This window comes from Ambystoma mexicanum, chromosome 12 (assembly GCF_040938575.1).
Source record: "Ambystoma mexicanum isolate Mex_15411 chromosome 12, UKY_AmexF1_1, whole genome shotgun sequence".
NCBI classification, from domain to species: Eukaryota; Metazoa; Chordata; class Amphibia; order Caudata; family Ambystomatidae; genus Ambystoma; species Ambystoma mexicanum.
In genome coordinates this window covers 434,059,544-434,080,839 of record NC_090936.1, presented here as the reverse complement: position 1 = coordinate 434,080,839, position 21,296 = coordinate 434,059,544, and the positions used below count along the sequence as shown (strand labels likewise).

The 21,296-nt window shown below is 48.5% G+C and overlaps 1 protein-coding gene across 8 annotated transcripts in view; it reads right to left on the bottom strand.

The window, feature by feature from the left end:
• The window catches only part of WNK1 (WNK lysine deficient protein kinase 1), a 2,404,646-nt gene that overhangs the window by 718,142 nt on the left and 1,665,208 nt on the right, over nucleotides 1-21,296 (bottom strand). The window lies entirely within an intron of this gene.

Genomic DNA, 21,296 nt, shown 5'->3' with positions numbered 1-21,296 from the left:
AGGAGCTCCAAGCTAGTGGGCAGAGGGCCTGGAGGTTTTTTACGAGAGGGGCCCTGTTAAGAAGAATTCTCCTTCTTGGGCTAATTTCCCTCACCTAGTGAGTCCCCCAGCAGCTTTGCTGGATTTCTGGAGTTTATTTTTTCCACCTGGTAAGACTGTACGTCTTTTTCCACTCTTACATGTGTTTCGGCCTATGTGTTTTTACTCATTGTTTGATCTTGGGCACTGGAGCACACCACTCCAGGTGCCCCTGTTCTTGTATGGGTTACACCGCACCCTCATTGTAGTAACCCAGGGTTGTCTTTTGGACTTCCCTCTGACTCCATTCTGCTGGGGCTGACTACTGTATCCCAGCGAAAGGTAAAGTTGCCATTTACTTTACATAGTCATTTTTACCACAGACCCAGTACACCCCATCTTACATGGAGTACATGGAGTACTGGAAAGGGCTAATCGGTAACCCTTTTCTGTCTGTACCTCCCTGAGCATTGTTTTGCTCTTTTAACTTTTAGACTTGGCTGATGGCAGTGGTATCTACCTTAACTTTTCTACCGCGATTATTATTAGATAAATGTGGTACTGTTCTTGGCTATTATATTAGCCTCGAACATAAACCCGCTTGACCAAATAGTCTTTCTTTTGGCTCCGGTTGGGTTTATTCGCCATTTCTTTTTGTTAAAGTCCTTCTTGTGTTTTACTTTGCGTGGCAAACTAGGTTTTCCTTCTTTGTTCACCGTCTTTTTGGTGGGCTTCTGCAGAGAAGCCCTCCTCAAGGCGCCTGGGTGTCTAGGTGGGCTGAATGTGGGCAAGGGGTGTAGTCACCCCCTGCACAGGGTATCCTAGGAAACCCAAGTCGCACTTTGCCATGATTGGCTGAGGTGGTTGTCCCGGCTGGACAACCCCCCTGCTGCGTGATGGACAGCCAGGCTGTGTGAATGGGGGTTTTTGCGCATAAAAGGCAGGTCTCTTGGGCTAAAAGTCAGAGTCGCCTCTGGAACTACAAGGAACCGAAGAGAACTACGGCTGCTGCAACTACCCCGTCCCGGTGAAGCCCTGCTGCAGTCCTGAGCCATCTACCCTTCGACGACTAAGAGAAGATCCAGTCCGGAGTCGTCTTCCCTTTAGCCTGGTGGGGATAACCAGCTCACCTTCTTCAGCCAGAGATCTCCACTGTGGTCTAAATCGCTGCACACCGCTGTAGTGGTCCGGATAGCCACCTGCTGAGCCTCCTGGTTTTAAGGAGCACACCTTTTCGTTTTCGCTGCTGCCGGCTTCATCCCTGTGTGGTGCAGACCCCCTTCAGACATCCTCCTTCACAACAAAGCTCCAGGAATCATGGGTCTGCAGGAAACCAACAGGAACAACTGCCAGGGCTCCAGCTGCATCGTGGAAATAAGGTACTGTGTTCTACTCGAGGAAACTGGGTGAACCCCTTTTCTTCATCTCCAAGGCTCGTCCTTGTCTTTCCTCCTCCTTATAACATTTGCTTCCGAACATTGACAATATTCAAGTACTCTTGGGCTATACGGAATCATGAACTGTAACGGTGTGATCTCCGGTGTCATCTAAACCTGGCTCCGACCCTTTGACTTTTGAACTCCTGTTTCTGAGTGTTTCTCGATACTGTCTGCCTAACCTAAAGATTGCCTGTGATTTTTGCCTCCAACTCCCTCTGGGTATCTCAGGTGCTAAGTGTGTTTTTGCCCCGGTAGCATTTCATGTCACAGATACGCGTTTATTTAGCAGACCGAACTGTCAAAAAGTGATTGCAACCATATCCGCGGTATCGTGTTTTGTTCATAACACCGGTTCATTCAAACATAGGGTACTTACCTTGAGACTTACTGTACAAAGTGAATTGGTTAGTTGTAGTATATTTAACATGTGGTTTTGTTTAAAGTTTAATAGAGGTGTTGTGTTTATAACTGAAGGTTTAAGAATAAATGTACTTATATTTTTTTACCTGAAACCTTGAGTCAGTGTTTGCTTGAGTCACAGTAATTGTGGTCCCTTTGTGTAATCTCTGCTACTGCTCATATACTGTTGAGATAAGCCTGGCTGCGCTGCTACTGCTACCACTATAACTTAGTAGTACAGGCTTGTACCAAAGGTAAAACTTGTATTGCCACCTGTGGTCTTAATTGTGTGTAGTGGTCCCTAAGGGCGCTGCACAGGATTCTGCCTAAAAGGTCCCCAGATTGACGCTCAATGCCTCTGATTTGGAGTAGTTCACCTGGAAACCCATTCGAAGGCCTCCAGCTCAGCCAAGATAGCGGGTAAGGAGGATTGGCAGTTGGTGATGGAGATCATCACGTCGTCAGCGTTTAGGGAGATCTTGAATTGTTTGCTGTTTATTTCTAGCCCAGTAATGTTTTCGTTGGCTCATGTCCTTTGGGCGAATGGTTCCATGACCATAGTAAAGATCAGCGGGGAGAGAGGGCAGCCCTGTCTCGTCCCACAAGAGAGCCGAATCGGGGGGGGGGGAGGTCTTCTGGTTCAGGCGGAGTGATGTTCTCGGGGCTTTGTAATTCGCTAGCACCATTTTCTGGAATATCGGGCCGAACCGGAACGCCTCCATTGTGAGGCGCATGAAGTTCCAGTCCACTCTGTCAAATGCTTTGGTGGCATCCAGGGTGAAGACCGCCAGACCCCGCTGTTCTTGGCCCGCGACCTTGATGAGATTGAGCGCTCGACGGATGTTGTCCATGGTGCTCCTCCCTCTGATGAACCCAGCCTGGTCCTGGTCTATGATGGTCGGGAGGATTTGTGGCAGCCTGTTCGCCAGTACCTTCGAGTATGCATTGGCATCCACATTGAGCAGGGGTATCGGTCTATATGACAAGCACTCCTTTGGATCTTTGCCGGGTTTCAGAAGCATAATTGTGCTAGATTCTTGCATAGAAGGTGCGATAGTGCCTGACTCCCGGAAGGAGTTAAATAGCTCTGTCAGTGGCTGCAGCAACATGGGGCGGAGGAGTTTGTAAAATTTTGGCGGAAAGCCATCTGGGCCTGGGGCCCTGGGTTTCAGATTTTTGAGTACCTGCTCCACCTCTTCAGGCGTGATCGGAGCCTCCAGGGAAACTGTCCGCTTCTGAGATATGTGGGAGCCGGACGGCTGCTATATACCGTTCCTGAAGGGACTGTGGGCAGGGGCTGAGGTCAAGGTGTCGGTCAGATGAGCCGTCGCCACCCGCAGTTTCGCTCCGTCCCCGTACAGGGTTCTGCCATTCGAAGCTCTCAATGCGGTGATGTGGTTCCGTCGGCGGATCTTGGCTAGCTTGTTCGCCAGATATTTATTGGCTTTATTGCCATGTACGTAGTAGCTCTGTTTGATTCAGAGCAGGGTCTGGGCTGTGTCCTCAGCGTAGTGGGCTTCCAGTTTTGTGCGAGCCAGTCTGACCCTTTTGGTTGCTTTAGGTGACCACTTCCGCTTTAGGGCCGTGTCAGCCTCCCTCATGTCCCTCTCTAGTTGGTCTCTGTTCATGGTGCGCCTCCTCGTATATTCGGCAGCCTGGGCCATCAGTTCCCCTCTGATTACGGCCTTCATGGCTTCCCATCTTGTCGCCGTAGAGGTGAGGTCGGGGGGGTTTTCCTTGAAATAATTGCCAATCGCCTTGGCTATAGCATCACGTACCGTCATATCGTGCAGCATTGGTTCGTATAGGGACCATCCACGCCGTTCGGGGGAGTCCGGGGCAAAGACCCTAGCAGTGAGGAGAATTGGGGCGTGATCCGACAGGACCCTCGCGACGATCTCCACGTTGTCTGTGAACTGCAGGAGCTGAGGGCTGGCCAAGATGAGATCGATTCAGGATGAGGAGCGGTGGACATGTGAGAAGAGAGTAGTCCACAGTGTCTGGGTGGAGGACCCTCCAGGTGTCCACCACATCCAGTGCTTTAAACAGGCGGCCGAGTCCCAAGGCCAGTCTAAAGTCCCTACATGATGGGGGGCCCGACCTGTCCAATGAGGGGTTGGGAACCCCATTGAAGTCCCCGCCCAGGACCACCTGGCCTTCGAGGAAGGGGAGGAGAGAAGACTCCAGGGTAGCGTAGAAGGCCGTCTGACCGTCGTTTGGAGCATAGACCGCGATCAGCGTGCGGAGCTGCCGGTAGAGCTCCCCTTTAAATGCCACAAATCTGCCATCTGGGCTATGCAGGGTCTCCCTCTCTCTAAAGGGGATGCCTTTTGCTAATAGAATCGCCGTGCCGCCCCTCTTGCTGGGGCCCGAGGCCAGATATTGTGTCGGGTATGCTCGGGAGTGAAGTCCTCTGCTATGAGGTGAGTCTCCTGGAGGAACCCAACCGAGGTCTGAAGGTCCTGCAGGTGTCGGAGGATTGATTTCCGTTTTGTGGGAGAGTTTAGGCCCCTGATGTTAAGTGAGATGTAGCAGAGTTTGGATTGCCCAGGGGAGGAGGGATGGGGGAGGTGGGGGGTGTGGTCGGCCATTATGATTCAGATTGATGGTGGGTGATCCTATGCTTAGGGGGGGGGGCAATGAGGGGCCAGGGTCTGCACGTATCAGCTGCAACCGAGTTTTAGTTTCGTAGAACTCAGGGCCAACCGGGCCCAGGTAACCAAAGGGGCTGGGGGAGGTCCCTGTCCGGCTAACAAAACCAAAGAAACAATGGTTAACCAAACTGGCCCAGATGGGCCACAGGCCGGAGTGACTGTCCATCCACTCGGCTGGGGCATTGCGTGGGACGCCCCGGTGCCCAGAGTGCAGGTTCCGGCATGGAGAACTGGAGGTCAGCTACTGGTCATGTGCGGCAGGAGTTTTCCCTCCTTTAGGAACTTTCTTCCAGCGGCTATGCTGGGGCCTTGGTGTCGAGCTGTGCGGTTTATCCGTCGGGGATGCAGATGCATCTTCCTCGGGAGTCGAGGGCTCGCAACCCATAATGCTGCTCGCCTCCTCTAGGGCATGGATTACCCTCGTCTGGCCTTCAAGAGAGAACTGAAGCGAGGCCGGGTAGGACCACCGGTACTTGATTTTCCGTTCCTGTAGGAAGGTTGTTAGAGGCCGAAGGGCTCTCCGTCGCTGGACTGTGGAAGCGGCTAGGTCCTGGAACAACTGTATGGGGTTCCCTGGTATGTCAGGTCGCCTTGCGAGCGGCTTGCTGTCATGATCTCCTGTTTTGTCAAGAATAAGTGGACTCTGGTGATTACTTCTGGGCTAGCCGTCGATGAGGAGTTCCTACGGCCTCGCAGTCTATGGGTGCGATCAAGTAGGAGTAGTGATTTATCACAGTCTGGCAGGAGAGTCTGGAAGAGGTCTCTGATGTAGGCCGGGAGGGCCTGGTCCGGGATCGAGGCAGGTACCCCTTTGATACGGATGTTGTTTCTGTGGGTCCTGTTTTCCAGGTCCTCCTGCATGCGATGCATAGTTTCAGCGTTGCCCTCTAACATCTGCATTTTCTGTTGCAGCTCCGCAATCTGCGCTGAATGCTCCAGGACTTGGTCCTTCGTATCCCCGACCCTATGCTCCACCTCCTCCACGCGGTTGTCCAGGCCATCTATCTTGGCTGCGACCTCTGCCATGCAGTTGCGGAATTCCAATTTGATATCGGCCAAGAGGCCCTGGATATCGTCCTTTGTAGCCCATTGGCCTTGGGCGCTTGTGGACAAAGAAGGCTGGGTCGGGGGGCCCGGCTGCTTGGGTGTCTCCTTCAGGTGAAATAAATTGGCTATGTCTGCTGACTTCGGGCCCCTTTGCTTAGACATTGTGGTGTCCGGGTCGCCGACTACGTAGGTGCGTGGTGTCCGCCTGTTGGAGATAGGGGGGGGGGGAGGCAATTCTGGGTGCGACCCCTACCTCGCCCCCGTAGGGTGTGCGTGTCTCCAACGGTGTGTGCCAGGTTACCCTCCGTCAGGCTACCAGTTGAGCGCTGGGGTCCAGCTCCTCTTCACTCTTCCAGATCCGATTGGCCCAGATTAGTGTGCCGGGTTAAGGCTAAGAACCCGCCACTGCCGAAAACTGCTGGCGCCCACTGCAGGACAGCAAAGAGGGTCGTTGACGCCCAGAGTGGGGTCCTAGGATGAGCATCTGCTGCCACTTATAGCACTGGCTGGGACATTTCGGCTGCTTAGCCAGGTTCTTCCGGCCTGCTAGACGCAGGCTGTAGCCAATGTTGCCTGTGGAGCAACGGGTCCGTCCAGGCGGGACCTCCGGTGTTGTCTATGCTGACGGGGGGCCACCCGTGTCCGGTGCGTGGGCGGAATCCCCCACCAGGCAGCCGGGTGCGTAGAGGATGGGCTGGTGCTGTGTCTGCGCAGTCCTCAGGCGATGTGCAGAGAAGGGGGGGAGACCCCCAAGGCAGTCTATCTGGCCCTCGGAGCACGAGGTGAGGAGGCCCCGAGGGGCTGCTGGCTAGAGTGGGGGGGAGGGGCTGAGGAGGAGGAGGAGGAGGTGTCTCGGGCCTCCCCCAGGCAATTGTCAGGGCCTGTTGGCTAGTTGCGGGGCCAGGGGTGAGGCAGTCCAGATCCGCAGGTGGGTCGGCACTGGCCGGCGCAGGGTCCAGGCCGGGGGGGAAGGGGGGCACACCAGCTGTGGGCCCCAACAGCACCCCAGGGGCCCCGGGACAACGCGTAGGTCCACAGGGATGCGTACAATAGGCAGTCTTCTGGCCAGCCCTGTGAAGAGAGGGTATGTTCCACGGCTTATGAGAGCTGGAGCACCCTGCTGCACAGGCTATCGGCGTGGAGGTGCCAGGCAGAGTCCCCGCCGCAGCCCAGAGTGATGTTCGCCGGGATCAATGGATACCACGCACAGGGCGCCCCAGCGCGTAGGCCTGCACGTATGTCCTGCTCCTGGCACACTGCCCCGCCGAGGTCTCCGGCAGCCGGAATCAGCAGCAGGCTCTTGGCGGGATGGGGCCGACCAGCGAGAAGGACCCAGCCTGGCCTGGTGTCATGATCTCTGCTTCCAAAAGGTCAGGGTTTTCCCAACTCCCTTGGAAGCAGATCCATAACCCAGGTTCCGAGTGCCAACCAGTCCCAATTGGGACCTTTTGGACCCAGTCCTGGCGCCAGTGGCACCAGGCTCATAAATATGCCCAGTCCCAGCGCTGGAAGCGCCGCGCTCATAATGCTTGGGTGGACTTACCTGCAGCAGACCATGCTGCTTACTTGCCTGCCAGTTGAGCCTCTGATCCTCTTCTGTTTGGAACTACTTTTCCTGTTGGGTGGGGCAGGAGCCACTCCCTAGATTCAGAACACTGGAACTCTTCTGGAAAGCAGGAACTCTTTTCTTACCTAGGCGTGGCTGTGGAAGGAGACACCTAAGCACTACAGGAGGCTATTTAAACCACACCCGATGGATGAATCTTGCTTTGCGTTATTCTGCATCCTCTGCAACAGAACGCTCATCGTGTCTTCTGCATCTGATCCTGGGCCTAAGGAAAAAGGCTTACCATCCTGAATCCAGTCTTCAGCAACACCTATAAAGACAAGAAAGAACAGGTTAGCATTACAGACTTCAGTGACAGCTCTTCACTTACCTGGTCCATCGGCTGTCACCAACGCCTCGCGCTGCATTCCGGCATCTGAAAGACAAAGGCTTACCAACTCTACGTGCGCTCCGGAGGTCTTCACACTGCATTCCGGCATCTGAAAGACAAAAGCTTACCAACTCTTTGCACGCTCCGGAGGCCTTCGGCGCTGCATCCCGCATCTGAAAGAAAAAACAAGGTGCGTTTAAAGACATTGGGGAACTTTAATACTCACGTGCCATTACTCCTTTCCACATCTAACCCAGTGGGTATTCCGGCACCCTGCAGCCGCTCCGAACTTGTACCTGCAAAATAAAAAGACAGTTAGAGCGCATCGTGAAGCAGGCAACAAGCGCTTACTTACGTGCTTCCAGGCGCTTCTATTCATCACACGGGCTCCATCTTCAACTCACTTCAGCCCGTCATCCGCCATCGCCGGAACCCTGCAAAACAAGAAACATCATTACTAAAGACTTTAAAGACATTAGAATTACTCGAAACTTACCGTTCGTGCAGTAAACGACGGACAGCAGTCCTCTTAAGTCAAGAGGCCTGCTCCCCTTATCCAGTGAAGAAACTGGTTACAGCACCCTGCCCCAAGGCAGATGGAGAGCACGGCGTTCACTTACCTAAGGTGAGAGCGTTAACCTTTGGGGGGGAAGGGAAGAAGAGAGAGACATTCAATAACCCAGTTCCTTAATCCCATATTTTCTATCTGCAGACATCTTACCCTTCGAGTCAGACATACAGTGCACAGAGGTCCAGCCCAAAGAGCCAGCCGTGTGTTACACATCACCTTTGAAGATACGGTATACACCCAGTCAAGACCGGCGCCTCTACGGGAATCAGGTGAGCGTTACACCTGGCCCCCCCGGACTATACAGCCGGGAGATGTGGGTAGGCTCCAGGCTAGAAGCAGCTCCGGTGGGCAGCGGCAGGTTGTCCGGGCCCCATCCCACGGTGCCCCTCAGCTACCTCTCCAGTTCCGTCCCGCGGGGGAGGGGTGGTCGGGGGAGGGGTGGTCGGGAGACCCTTGGTGTGGGCGCGCCGTGGCAGGTGCTGGAATTGGGGTGCCCCCCGCATGCCGCCGCGGGGCCGCGGATGGAATGACGCCGCCATCCTGGAAAACCCCAGAACGCCGGGTTGTCACTCGGGGCGCTCCGGGGCGTCGGGTGATTCTGGGTTGGACGCGCAGATGCTCCGTCCCGTTGGCAGTGTATCACACCGTTCCTCGGCCGACCATCCGCTGCGGGATCCGCTGACTGCCCGCTGTATGTTGGGTGGGAGTCCGGTGAGGCTAGGCCAGCTCAGACCCCCCCGGCTCGATGTCTCCATGTGGCCGCCATCTTGGGCATCGGAGCACGGTCCTAACGCGGACCCCGTCAGTTAGGCGTTTACTAGCTTCCTCGCTCTGATTTTATCTCTTTATCACAGGTAATGGTCCGCTGACTTTCCCTATGTCTCCATGCCGGGAAATGTGCTTATAGAGCGGGCATATAGTGGCAGGCCCGGGCGTCCCACAGAGCTTTCAAAGAGGCGTCCACATTGCCGGAGCCTCAAGCCACGCCCCGAGGTCCAGGATTTTAATGATTACCGGAAATGTACTTGGCGAGTGCTGGGAATCATCTTCTGTTCGACTAGATCCCACAGAGAATTTAGGCTGAGAGGCCTTGATGTGCACTTCCACCGCTTCCGGAGAGTATGTGAATTAAGGAAGTTCTTTGTTTATATCATCTACCAATTCGGTATTTGTGTCCAAAAGTCCTAGGGGGTGTCCAGGCGATAGTGATTGTAATAGCATTTTCCTTTTTACAGAGCCGAATACCGAAGGGGTTAAAATACCTATGGAGCGGCACACAGCTTGATCTAGTGCCGCCATTTTCTCCATTGTTGCAGCGTATTGTTCTCTGTTGCTTTTGGAGACCATAGGCGATTCTGAACAGCTTCTAAAGTCAACTACTGCTTTACGCACTTCAGGACTAATAGAATTACTGTATGGATGTAAGTCTGGGTGTAGTATTGGTGGCATAATGCTGGGGGTTTGCGGAATGTCGAAAGCGTGGATTTGGGCAACATGAGACAGGAGTCTGGGATGGCTTGTGTCATCTTTGAATGTATTCGCCACAAGTTCCTCAAGCCGAGCCGGTTCTATATATGAGGTTCTCCCGTGGCATATCAGTGAATCTATGCTCGTTGATGATAACAGGACTGCAGCAATCCCGTTGCACTTCCTGCTTCTCAATCCACTCGCCATCCTTTTCCTGAGGTCAGCCTAGCGAGCTGTTGTAAATGGGGCAATTATTAAACTTGACTAGCGCTTGAATAGCGCTTGAATAGCGCTTTGTGTAGTTTGCAATCAAAGCACTCGGTTTGCCCTGCCCGATCTAGGTTAATAAGCAAACTACTGATAAGAGGGCAGCACAGGGGGATAATAAGTAGAGCGGTAAAAAAAGCAGAACACCTTAGAATGGGAAGGTAGTTAGAATTTTTTTAATTTTTTTAAATTGTTATTAACTTACAACCTGCAACCAGCTAGCCAGCTAACAGCAAACAGCGCTACTTATAGCGCGTACATAATGCGCGTGCGCAAATGCGCGCAGGTTGCTGCTTATGTTGACTTCCGGGTGGAGAGGGGCGGGGCCGACTATAGTAATGCAAAAAAGGGAAAGTGTATGAGTTATATATACCTTTATATGTTTAAGAGTATATATTAGTAAAGTATAAGTTGTACCCAAGTCCAATAATGAGGAAAAGGCGTCCAGTTGAATCCGGCGAGGTAGGATGCACGTCTTGCAGAGCAGCTGGGCAGCGGGGAGGACCAGCAAACAGCGCTACTTAAGGCGCGCACGCAATTGCGCACCGGTTGCTGCTTATGTTGACTTCCGGGTGGAGAGGGCCGGGCCAACCAAGTCCGATAATGAGGAAAATACATCCAGTTGAATCCGGCGAGGTAGGATGCACATCTTGCAGAGCAGCTGGGCCTTTAGCATCTGAGAAATGGTCATGTAGATTGCTTGAATACACTCTATGGGAAGCGCACTGACACTAACTCAGCACTGGAGGCCAATGCACAGTAGACTTTGGATAGGGTATTCAGTTGATTTCTTCAGATTCACTAAAAGACCCAAGTTAAGTACCAAATCAAGTGTTTCTCACATGGAGATAGAAGCTGTTGCTAGACTGTAGGCTCTAATCAGCCAGATGGAAGACTACTCTCTGGCAAAGGTGGCAGGTAAGTGATTCCAACACAACCCTTCTAAAACTCTGGGAGCTGTGCTCAAGTCAAAAGGCAAAAATCTAAATAATCGGCCTAATGGCTGAAAACCTTAGGAACTATGGCGGCATCTGCAATATAGGCATGTGCATGTATGCATCCTGAAGGTCTATAGTATAAATTCAATCCTCCTCCTGGAAAGCGGATAATCTGTGCAGGGGTGACAATCTTGAACCTCTTGTTAGGCAGGAGCAAGTTGAATTATGAGAGAGTCAACGGTTTTCTGAAGCCTGACTTGCAATAATTGAAAATGGCAAAAAAGTGAGATGAGAAGCTTTCTGTACAGTGTCACTGGCATGGCTTCTATGAGCATCATTTAAAGGGCTACTGTACTTGCCCCGTGTTCAATCAAAAGTGTTGGTTGGGGTGGGCAATGAGAACCTGTAAACCTACCCATTACAGAGAGAATCCACAAGTTTGATTTGATAATCCTCCAAAGCAGGCAGGAACTTGGGGGGCCAGCAACCAACCGGGCAAATGTGTCAGGACCATATGTGATTGTCCAATGTTTGGTTTGTCAGTTGAGGGGGACACTGATGAGAAGCCACCCTTGGTCATCTGTCACTCTTACTCGGCTGGATAGCCAAAAGGAGCACTGCTGCAATCTCTATCCTGTGATCTGGCCCGTAATACCACAAAGGAACAGCCTCAGTTCTTTTGGGACGTTGTCTGGGGTGGGTTCGATCACTGTCATGATTGCAAAACAAGGTTTTGCCTACAAGATATATTTTTTCCTTTAGTTCTATGTTCATCTGCTGCCGGGTGAAACCTCTGTAAGCCCTAATACGGGAGGACTCACAACTTGTCCTGCACATCCTGGATGAGCTAGGTGCCCTTAGACCAGTCACCCTCTCCAGATAAATACATCAAAGCGATGGACAAGCAACTTATCAGCTATAACTTCAAGCAATTGCTCCTTTCAGTCTAGAGCTAAATCTGCGATATTGTGCCAGAGTCTAGTGGGCTTGCCTTGGGTGTGCCAAGCTTTTTTGATAGATATTATTGCCCAGGTTATCTTGGGCCTTCATCATACCAAGGGAGATGGGCGACATTGGGGATGGGGATGCCAAAGAGGAATCACAACTCTGGGCCAGTGCGGATGAAACAACTGCAGCCTGGACAGGAGGGTTTGAATAGAAGCATACCATATTCCTACTGGATATCTGAATTTTGCATCAAGCTTTCTGTTGATTGGTGCCACTGTATAGTGAGGTGGAGGGGGCCTGTCCCATATTCTTGGCCACTGTGCACATCTGATTTCTCCTAGATGTCCGCCACAACACCTTTTTCCACTGCAGGGGGTTTAGGGATAGGCTGGTCTGAAAACAATGATCTCCAAGACTCTACCGGGAAGCCTCAATGTATCTAGAAAGATGCTTTTGGGCATCGGACTGTAAGGGTCCTCAACATTCAAAAGGGAGTTCTGAGGGGGTTGCATCAATGGAAGTACTGCATACTATGCCCTGATGTTTCAGCCGTCTGAGTGTGGCAGAGCGGGTAATGGTGGGCTGCAATAGTAAGGAACCGAAGGAGGCATCAGAGGAATCTTCTGCAGAGGTAATAGAAGAGGCTATTGAGAAGGCAGAGGATGAGGGCCAGCTGTGGAGGACAACATTTAGGTATATAAAAAATGTCATCTTAATCACTAGAGCTGTCATAGACATACAGAATTTGGAGAAGAGGGCACAGAAAGTGTGTGAAAGCCGGAACATGGGGCATAGTGGAAGACTGCAGCATCTGAGGGGTTTCACCTATCAATCAAGGATCACAATACTTCCCGGTGCCGAACAATGAAAACAGAATTCCCTCTAAATTTTAATGCTCCTGTGTGGAAGCATCCAAAGTGACTCACTCAACATAATCGGGGAGTTACTTTCCGAAGCCCAACTGGTTTGAGAATAGCTGAACCTGAGGGATTGCTGTTTCGCAAACAGGGTTGTCTCTAAACTCTGCCCTCTTTTTGTTTGTCATTTTTTTCTTTAGGACATTCAAAGTTTTCAAGATGTTGAGACTACTGGAAACAACTAGATTGATAGCCTGAACCTTGGGGGGAGGTGTAATTACAACAGGAGGCGCTACTTTGGCGAAACTTTATACAGCCTGGATGACTGGTGCAGCCTGAATAAACAGTTGGTGCTGCACCCGTCTCTTCACTGCCAAACGATTCAAGCTCCTTTTAAAAGGGGGGATTTTACGAATGCTGAAAGGGTGGAAATGGTCATACATGGAGGGCTCCTGGGGGTTTAGGTGTCCCCCTCATCCCTGCAAAGACCATGCTGTGCCAACTTAGCCAGAGGGACAGTCTTAGCCTACCAGTATTACCTTGGGGAAACCTCTTTTATTACGTTTGTGGTACCAATGTGGTGTCAGGGTCCAGCCCAGAAGGCACCTAGCAGAGAACCCTAGTAGACTTAGGACAGAGCAAGCTTTGGTGAGAGCTATTGGGAAGCACCTCCCGAACCAACAAACCATATCAAAGGATTACCAACTCTGTTGTCCGTGTACAAAGTGTGGGAGGGAAGGAAGAACATGAGAACTATCGTGCTTAGAAACACTTGTGTACAGGCGCGTTATAAATGACATATATCAAGTCCATCTTCTATTCATAAAGGTTAGGAATGCAATGAAAGCTTTCTTTCCATGGGACAGGTGTGACTCATGAACCCAGCTAAAGAGTATTATGCTCACCAAAGGTCTTAATGCTGGTAGGGCCAGTGGCGCTTCAGACACAGGAACTGTGGGTTCAATGCGAACAAATGGATGCTAGACAAACAGTCTAAATCTCGAAGAAAGGGATGTAGATCACAAAGTGCAGTGGCGGGGTAATATTCCAGTCCTGAGGAAGTCTAGAAAGACACTGGTAGTTGGGCCTGGGAGAACGCGCAGCCAAGAGATCATGTAGGGGGCTTTGTCACGTATGCGCAGCACCACTATTGTCATTTGAACGCTGCTGGGCAAGACGCTCTGGTCCCGTCCCCTATTCAGGGAACATACCATAAATATGACAAAATGGGTCATCATAGTACTCTGATTTTAGCCTCCGATTGGGTAAAAAATCTCCATTCAGGGGCAACTGATGCAAGGAAAATGTGTCACCAGGGTAGGGTGGCAAAGAGAAAAGATGACTTGCCTGACAGACCTTCTAGTTTTGTACGAGTCAGGTGGCGCGTTCTTAAAACTCTTATCAATAGCACTGCAGCTGGTCCCATAGTGGAAAGACCAATGAGGAGTCTCAGAGAGCAGGTTGCCCAAATGTGGCATGGGTCCAAGCACACAAGGCAGGGTGCTAGTGGGTTAGATACAGAGAATATTCTCTGACAGGACTAGTGGACCAAGACACGTTTTTTAATGGGAAAAGATGAGGGCGTGAGTCCAAGTTAAGAGCGGAAAAAGTAACAAAATAAAAACTTAAAAAAGGTTAGCAGGGGAAAACACCCTGCCCTATGCTTTAGGCTTCCGGTTTGTTGGGTATTTAAAAGGGACTGGACAAAGCAGAGTGGTTCTATTTTAATAGGTCACCAGGAAAATGTAGTCATCAGAAAATGAAGTGGCAACATTTTTTCAAAAAGTAGTCATTGTATACAAGACATGCAAAGTGTAAACACGTTGCCATTGATAAGGTTTTCCACAAAGCTATTTTTAAATACTCAAATGTCTGTAAGCCTGATAAAGACATCGAAACCCTACTAAGTCCTGGCAATCACAAGACCTCTCCAACCCTATCCCAGCCCCTTACCCTAACCAACTACAACCTGTATTCTACACCAAACTCTTAGGTTTTCTTGAAACGTAAACCTTCAGCGCTCTAAAGGATTTTATTTGAATGTGTCTCAATACAAAACACCAAATACATTTTAAATGAACAGTAACTATAACCCGAACCTCACCACTAGCCCTATACAAATTCCATAGTCCATACCTATCCAAATCCCTTGCCTTATGCTTACCCTAACAGTTTCTAAATGCGTTAACTTCCCTAATCTCCAAGTTTATCATTACCTCCATTTTAACACACCAACACCATCCCTCCTCAACCTCAATACCCCTTTAACACTTAACCAAACCCTTACTCTTAACCGTAGCTTTACTTACCCCTGCTCTAACCCCTACAACTGACTCAATCTACACTAACCATTAACCAAACCCCAACACCTCGGCCCTCCACAACCACCCTAGCTATTATCCCAATCCTAACCAAAAGCTGTATTCTAATCCTAAACCAGACATGCACACGTCCACAACCCCAAACCCTCACCCTAACAGCACCACATTTTGGCTATTTTTCAGATACATTATTTTACTACTTTTTCCTCTGGGACTTTCTCTTGAAAGATATTTTCACCAGAGTTGTTTTACTGACTCGTTTTTTGGTGACATTTTCACTGGATAACAAAAGCGTGGCAGGAAACGTGCCCCTTGCATGAAGGAAAAAGGAAAAAGTAGTAAAATAATGTATCTGAAAAATAGCCAAAATGTGGTGCTGTTAGGGTGAGGGTTTGTGGACGTGTGATTGTCTGGTTTAGGACTAGAATACACATTTTGTTTAGAATTAGGATAATAACTAGGGTGGTTGTGGAGGGCTGGGTTTTGGGGTTTGGTTAATGGTTAGTGTAGATTTAGTCAGTTGTAGGGGTTCTAAAGATACAGTGTTCTGCTCTACAAACCTAACCAATCTCTGTCCTGTAGGTAAGTCATCATGCAAATACACAAAAAAGTGAAACGATCTAGGAGTAATGCAGACAACAGGAACATCTTTGTGTGAAGTCACTGGTAGAAGGTGGACCTGCATGGGGTGTTTGGAAGGGGGTGGGTGGATGGTTAGAGGGAATTAGCTTGCGTTTCTGGGAGAACCAGCATGAGCAGTGGCTACGGACAGAAAATGGTTAAGATAAAGAAACACTTCGCTAAATGCATTATGGGAGATGGCAGTGGTTAATTGGAACTGAGATGGTTGGGTCTGATGTTTGGCCAGTAGTATGGTCGAACCTCAACGTTTAAGAGCCACAACGTAGTACAATCTTCATATTAGCAGCACATTCAAATGCATATGGATGAATGGCATTTAGGAATGGATATTAGCAGCGTGTCATTTACCTAGGAGTCCTGGTTAGTATTGTCCTGAAGAATCGGTTTCTCCAGGTCATTGTTAGGGAGAATTCTCAAAAACCTGCTAATTCCCTTCACCTTAGAGACCCCTAGCAACTTTGCTGGATTGCGATTACTTTTTTGTTACCTGGAGAGAGTGTGACCCTTATTCCCCACTCTCTCATGTATTTTGATGCGTTTAACCTTGTGTTTTCTTTGGTTATTGAGTCTAACCAACTCCACAGGCAACATCTTTAACAATTGTTTTTACACAGCACCTTCAGTGCAGTGACACAGGGACGTCTTTCAGATTTACCAAGGTTTAAATACCTTCTCTGGGATCAACTACTGTTTCCCAGAACAGTGGAGTGAAATTGACTTCGCTTAGCCCGGAACATTTCTAGACCCAGCACACCCTATCTTACAATAGAGTGCTGGAGGAGTTACTTAGTATCCCCTATGTCTAGTTACTCATGTAACAGTCAAATGTTACCTTTTCCTCTCAGAATGGCTGGCGGCAATGGTTTTACAACAAACTACCATGATTTTTCCAGACCGCGAGCTATTCGTAACTCCGGTAGCGTTAAATCGCGGGAGCCATGTTTTTCAGGATGGTGCCCAGCCATCATTGCTAAAAACAGGTCCCGATCTTTTTTCGCGATGTCTTTGAGGAAAGGAGTTTTCCTCTGTGCGGCAAACCAGGTTTGGTCTCTTTGTTCATTCGCCTTTGGCGGGCTTCAGGAGTGAAGACCACCTCTGGCTCCAGAGTGTCTGGGGGTAGGCAGGAAGTGTGGGAGGTGCCCGAAACTCCCTGTGCTTAGTCTCCTATGAGACCCAAATGCACTCTGATGATTGGCTGGCTGACTGTCCGGAAAGGACAGCCAGCCTGCAGGGCGAGTGGCAGCTGGGCTGGAATGAATGGGAGAGAACTGAATAAAAGGCGAGTCTCTTGGCTTGGAAGGCAGAGTCGACCACTGGAACGAAGGAACCGAAGAAGAGCTTGAAGAGGACGGCTACTGCAACTCCTGGACCGTTGGTTTGCCTGGTGAAGCCCTGCTGCAGGTCCGAATCGACAAGTTTGCATCGACAGAAGTCCTGCTAAGGACGACTTCTCCCTTTGAGTTGGTTGGACCAATCATATCCCAACTTAGCCACCCACACACCTATCATGGAGCTGGTTGCATTTCCTCAGAGTGCTGCAGGAAACCATAGAGCCACGGAGAGGGACACCAGATTGTGTGCGTTACTTGTAAACTGGCCAAAAGTGTTTGGAAGATCCTCCGGACTTCCACAACGTTGGACTGACTGAGCCTGACCCTTCTCAGCTGAGTGCAGGACCTCTGAAGAAAGGACAGTCCACCTTGACAGCCAGGACCAGCGTTGTTACCAGTGCGGTAGCTGAAACACAAAACAGCCACTGAAATTGAAGTTTGCCAGTTATAAGCTTTGACCAGTCCCAGTGCAGGAGTCCCCGGACTGTGGGATGTATTGACCCACTCTGCTGTGCTATGCAGCATCACCCTGTGAGTTATAGTTAAAGAAACTGCAAGAATGGCAGCAAAACCCTTGTGTGTGCCAAAAACCTACAATAACCGTGTGCTTCAGCACACAAAAAGAGGGATGCACAACCTGCCACCCATGGTGCATGTGCGGGGGAATAGAACACACCCTGCAGACAATGTGCCAGTGGGCTCCATGACCAGCAAACAGAGTGCGAAGAGAGAAGCAGCACTTTGCAAGTGAAACCCAAAAATGTGCCTACAAATGATATTTGCTTTACTACTAAAAACTTCTAAATGCCTATACACAACACCTCTCCACATTCAAAATCTGGCCTGGTGCTAAAATTCATGTATCAAATGAAACATTGTGAAACATACAAAGTCTGAAAACTGACAGCCTATGCCAAAATCTGCATGCAGTATCCAGGGCCACCTGAACGACAGCTGTCAGAGGAGTACTGAGGAAACTTTAAAGTGACCTAAAACTAAAAGGTCTGCTGGATTAGCAAACAAAAAGGATTGTTGCCAAAAAGTAATACAAATTTTAGTTGTGTTTTTGATCCCACAGATTTTAAGGCTAAGAAAGAAATGTATTTATATTTGACGCAACAAAGTTGGTTTTTGCAGGATTTAAGAAGTTAGTTAACTTGGCTGAGTCACAAGAAGTGGAAAAGCAGGTTTCTCCCAGAAGGAGGGCCTTCCTCTCAGCAGAAACTCACTGGGAGGTGCTAATTGTGGGTTAGAACAGAATCTTGTCAACAGAAAGTGAAGGAACAATGATAGAGCTTCAGCCCGGGGAACTACGGGAACGTAAATGGCCTCTGGAAGGAACAAACAAGGACGGGGATGCTTCTGGACTGCAGGGAGACAAAACGGGGCGGACCATCTGTTGCTAAACATGAACAAAGAACAATTTTTACAAGACTCATAACTTGCTATTCAAAATGGTGAAAAATATAAAAAGGACAGAGTTGTTCATTTAAATTCTGGCTGCACGTGTGAAGAGGCGATAGATCTGTGTGACATGTTCTGGACAGGAATGGCAATATATGTGGGTTTATGCAAAATGTATTAATGTTAGAATTGTGAAAATGTACACGCATATCCCTATGTTAAACACGCACATTTGTGGAAATTTGCATAAAATTCGGAAATTGTGTTCATAGCGAAAAGGGAAAAATTCTGTAGAAAGTTGAGACAAGATCCCACCGCTGCAGGGTTTTGAGGAATAGCTGCCACATAAAATGGCATCTTTATGTGTGATTTGTATAAAGGTGACCAATGTAGAAATATACATTTAGTATTAAATCCGATTTTGAGACCAGTGGCTAAAGGGAGGTCTCTGAGGATTGTAAAGCAAATCATAAAATGTGACATCATCCGACCTTGATCCAATCACTCAAATTGCAAGGCGGAGATGAAGTTTGGTCCAATCCCAGCTCACAGGGCCAAGCTTAGCTAAGCCGGCCCATACACCCGCTTTGTGATGACATTTTAAAGGATAAATAGAGACAGCTGACAACACATAGGGACTCACAGATCCACTCACTTTCCTGATTCCAGCAAAACACTCTGATCCAGCATTCTACATCCAGCTTAAATATTCTTTCAGATCCAGAGGCCAAATCTCTTGCCAGCAATAGAGAACTATTGATTTCCAGCAAGGCCCAAATCCTCAAATTTATTCTCTCCACCCAGTGAAGAGCTGTGTGGTGTGAGAGGGCCTTTTAAACCTGTCTCCTAAAATTATCTGGCTTGCCACCAATAGGCTTGCCTGAGAAACTCGCTATCCAGCAGATTGAAATACCTACAAACAAGAAGGACAGACCCTGTGCAAAACCGGTGTCTGGCCTAGCTGATCCAATCCCGTGCCTGATGTGCTGTTCTTCCTAGACCAGATCCAATCCCTGACCAGAACTGACGGTTCAATCTAATAACTTATTTTGGGAGTATTAATAGGAAGAAAAGTGACCCTAATATCGCTGCATAGTGTTATCCCAATCTCAATTCATCCTATCTGCAAATTCAGAATCATAGTATTGTCAGTACCTTTCCTGTGATCATTTTTCTCATTTGTTTGATAAAATCGTAAGTCATTAGTGATTATGAGTAAGAAAAGTAGATCCCAGAACGGAAACTAGAGTATCACACGGGAAGGGTTACGCTGGCCAGATAACTGGGATCGAAGTGGATCGAAATTCCCGTGTGACATTCTCTGTTTCGCAGTCATAATCTAGTGTAAGCAAATCCATCTTTCATTTTCAAAAGTGCATTTCTGTTTTCCATTCTTGCGCCTATCTCGCAAAAACGACTATCACGAAAACCTCTAACTACCTCAGTTTTTATGATAGAAACCTAACATCCATAGCTATCCATAGAACCCAAAACCGCTCTGCAAAACGGTGCGATTCTCCAGTTATGGCGCAAGGAAAAGTTTGCCGCGGATTATAAATCTGAGAAATGTTTACACGTGTAAAACAGCTTTAAATTGTTTCCGACTTGGACTTTAAGATTGCAAATGTTTTCTGCTGACTAAAACATTGCTTGTGCTTGGGTGCAACTGTTAAAAGCGGCTCCCATAGGAATGTACAACAATTTAATTATTTTTGACTATATTTGGTGTTTTTGACCAGTCAATTTTAAAAGCCATACTGACAGCTGAAAAGTCAATTCTGTTTTTCTCTTGTGTTTTATGGGGGAAGGTGGGACTGATATTCTGTTTGATTTGTGCTATTCCTGAATACCTGCTCTCTCCTCCCATCTCTTTACATTGCCTATTGGGGGTTGAGGAGGTGTTGCAGGGGGAACATCTAACCGTAGTGCTATCTGATCCAAACCAACACAAAAGTACTCTTTTCTGTGCTGCATATGTTTTTGGTGCTCATTACTTGATTCATAGTGTATTGATATTATTCTGTGGTCGGTCCCCCCATTGGTGATTATTGTTTATCTATTAAAACATGTTGTGATCAAATTTTAAATACATAAATATTTACCTTTGCAAACTAGCCTGATTCCTGGTTCAGTGTCGTTCAGAATATTGAACTTATAGGCACAAATAAATAAGGGTTTGAGTTGTGCACTACATGGTGGGCTTTGACTTGGGTGTGTGCCGGATTGAAATCACTTAAAGGACGTCCTCCCTCTTGTCCCCAGGAACTGCGAGATCTGCAGGAACAGAAGTCATCAGCTGCATCTTTTTCTTCGTTGTAAGGTACTGTAAAACAAGATGGATAGTACTTACCTATGACTGTCAAAGTGCTTTAAAACTTTCGCAACTCACCGGCCTAATCAGCTTGTGACCCAACCTATGATTCTTTTTACAAACTACTTCGAAGAACTTGTGCAGAGACCTTTCCGTTTAACCCCCAGAACTGCTTTATCCTATCCAAGACTTTAGCCCATTGACTTTGGCCTAGCCTATTGAATTGAAATGACTCTTCTGGTTAACTCAAAGTATTTGCACTGTCTAAGAATAATTGTAGTCTTTCATGTTCTTATAACCTTTGCCTTTTACTCCCTTTTTAAAGAGTGTACAGTATTGAAGTATATTTTTGTGTGCTACTATATGATTACCTCCTTCTAATGAGTGATTTATAATTGAACTGCTAAATTATTAATTGTTATAGAAGAAACCTGGAGTATATGAGTCTATTTGAATACCTGTAACTGTGAATCTTTTTGTAACTCCACTACTGCTCACATTTCCCCTCTTGAGATAAGCCTGGCTGCTCAACACGCTACCAAAACGGTGTAGTACAGACTTATACTAAAGGTTAGTTTGCTTGCACCTGTAATCATAGTTGTGTGTAGTGTTCCCAGAGGTTATTGCATACAAACATTGCTTAACAGTCATTTTCTGACCTTGTGAGATCCAGGGGGAGAGGAGTGGCACGGGGTCTTTCTTTGGAGCAGTTTATAATGGGTGATAAAATACAGCATGCCAAACT